Here is a 3110-nt window from a genome sequence, read left to right on the forward strand (position 1 = left end):
AGGTCTACATGTTTTGGTGACTCTAAGTTGGAATGAATGAGTATTGTGTTTTAGTTTGGTTTTAAATTTTAGTCCATGGACACACTTATGCTACCTTTGGCTGTAGATTGCATGTAATATAAGGATGCTAGTTTCATCTTTGTGTATCTACATGTTACATGGATAATTGAAGAGAATGTCTATGGACTGATAATAGTGTTGTGTTGCATAATAAAAACCTTTACCATGATAATGGTGGCAGTGTGTTGTTAGCCCTCTTAAGAATCTTGGTTAGTTTCTATAGACTATTTGGATACTATGGCTCTAAAACTTTAGCTTTCTGGCTGATATTCATAATTGAGCATTGAAATGTTGAATAGAAAATAAGAAATATAATCAACTATTGAGAAGGTCTACCGAAGGTCTTGCAGGAATAAGGAAGATTTTTTTTTAGATTTCTTGCTATGCAAATTGTGTTGTCATTTGAGGCTTTAGATCATGCTAGAATGAGAGATTTGTGCAAGGAAATAACTAGTTGTGATAAATTATATTATACATTGAAGATGGTGATAATGATTTTATGGGAAGTTCCAAAGTTACTATTGAAGTTTTGGAATGAAATGGTTATGTTTGTGAATATTCCACAAAGATGTTTATGATAATGTTATGGGAAGATTTGGACCACTCTCAATAGGTATTCGGTACTTATATGGATATATTCTTTATTGAAAAATGATTTTATAGTATTGATGACATGCATTTTTTTTGTCATGGTAGAAATATTGAATTAGTTGTTGGGTCTTGGCATGATATAGTTGGTTTGAGTAGATAAATCAATTAGAGATAAATGATATAGTTGGTTTGAATATGCAAACCATGATTCCATTTGGGTTTCCTAAACTATACATTTGGAGAATTATCTATGATTTGGAGTTAATATTATTGTGTACAATGATCATTTTACCCTAGAGACTAAAACTCCTAGATGTTATGGTGTTCTAGGTGGATTTTGGTTGGCATGATATGATTGTATATTTACTTATTATTTCTAGACAGAATGAGATAATGTTGGAGATATATTGTTGAACAAGTTTAAATGAAAATATTTAGGAGCTAACACCTATAGTTCGACATGAATTAAATATGGAGTTAAATAGGAGGTTGTTTAGAAAGTGAGTTAGAATGAATCAAGTCATATCGAGAAGATGAACAATCTCATACCCCACACTTATGGAGACCCTCTCACTAAAGAATGCAACCTAATAATAATAGCCCACCCATTTTTTAGATGCATTTTAATTTTATTTTTTCTAATGTATGGGTCTAAGACTATGGATTATTCATTTCCAAGGTTGAGTTTAATAAGTAAGAATAATAGTTAATGGAGAAGTGATGATTCACAATACATGAGAATACATTTTGGTGATATCTTATCTCCAATCAGGAATATTACATTTTTTAAATTATTTGATCTATTCTTATTGTGTTTGGCCTTGGGTTTGATGGTTGTATTTGGGGATGTAATTTTTGAATGGGTATTTGAAGGAACAAATATACATTACAAAACCTAGTCCCTTTGATAATATAAATAAAACATGATTTACAAATTTCTTTATAGATACAAGTTTATACAATAATATGTGTTCTATTTTATATGGGAGCGAATTTTTTATTTAAGTAGTTTTCTTTTACACATTATGAGATAGATCATTATGAGCCACATTATTTATGAGTGTAGTTGGTAGTTTGTCAAAGAAGACATTATCCAAGTAGAGGTAGTCCTAAATAATTATATGTTTGTTTCAGATAAATAGAATGAATTGCATTGAAGAGGATCTTCATGTATCTTGAGACACATTTGAGGGTTTTTTTTGCTACTAGGATGGTAGAATTTTGATAAATATAATGTATATATAGATTCATGGATTTTGGTTAGAAAGTCCAGATGAAATAAGGTATATCAATAAGTATGTGATTACCTTTTTGTAGTGAAATTAGTTGGATATGTGAGACTTGGGTTAAAGTCACTCTTTTGACTATGTAGGTAAAGTATAAGGTGGTGCCGTAGGCATATAAGGAATATTTGGCCTTGGAGAGTCTATTTAGATTATAAATTGAAGCATGATTTAGTGTGATAGTATAAATGTCACTAACTGGGGGGTGAACCCACAATAGTAAGTCCCACTCATGGGACATAAAAAGTTTAGATAGTGAGGGGGGATAAAATTGTGAAACGCATTTATTTGAAGACGATGATATAAATACTTTGAATAAAGATCCCTTCAAATTTTAATCGTTCAATATTCTTTTGCACACAAAAGGGACCTTTGAACATTCAAAGGTCCTTTGAATGAACACCCTTGAATTTCCCTTTCCACCATAGTGCTCAAATTTGATATTTTTTTTCAAACCTTAGGTTGGAGAAATAAGTGGAATAAAAATGACAAGATAATTTACAGGATTGTAACCTTTAAAACAAGCTTTCCAACAAGTTTAATTTGATAATATTTTTTTTGTATTTTCTAGTGAATATATGTTTTTCATTGAATATCGATTTCTCTATTCCACACACATAAAAATAGAAAAAGATTTAAAAATAAATAAATTTATGCATTAGGTGTTTATATCCTTCTTTGAAAATAAAGTTAGTTTGGATATGTAGACACTAGAATTGACAAACTCATTTCACATTATTTACTCTTTTAAAATTAATTAAATATTTTCTTATTTAATTAATTTGACATCATTTCTTCTTTTCATTATTCAAATTCAAAATTTTCCTCCATTTCCACTATAATAATTAGTATTTTTATGTGGGCCCACCCCTATAAATCATAGATACCAAAAAAGAAGAAAGCTTTGGACCAAAAAATGGGGAGCTAAAAAGACAAAGAAAGAGAGAGAAATACACGAGGAAAAAAAAAAAGAATTACCAAACAAGAGAAAAATTAAAACCCTCAATCAAACACCTCCAAAGATCAACCATTCTATTGTTTATGCTTGCTCTTGGTGAGAAGCACTTCCATTTTCCATTGTGCTACCTCATCTATTGAATCCAAAGCCTCCATCCTCAGTTTCCTTGCTTCTAATTTTCTACCCCTATGCTTGTTGCTCTTAGGAATATTTGGTTT

This window comes from Cryptomeria japonica, chromosome 10 (assembly GCF_030272615.1).
Source record: "Cryptomeria japonica chromosome 10, Sugi_1.0, whole genome shotgun sequence".
NCBI classification, from domain to species: domain Eukaryota; kingdom Viridiplantae; phylum Streptophyta; class Pinopsida; order Cupressales; family Cupressaceae; genus Cryptomeria; species Cryptomeria japonica.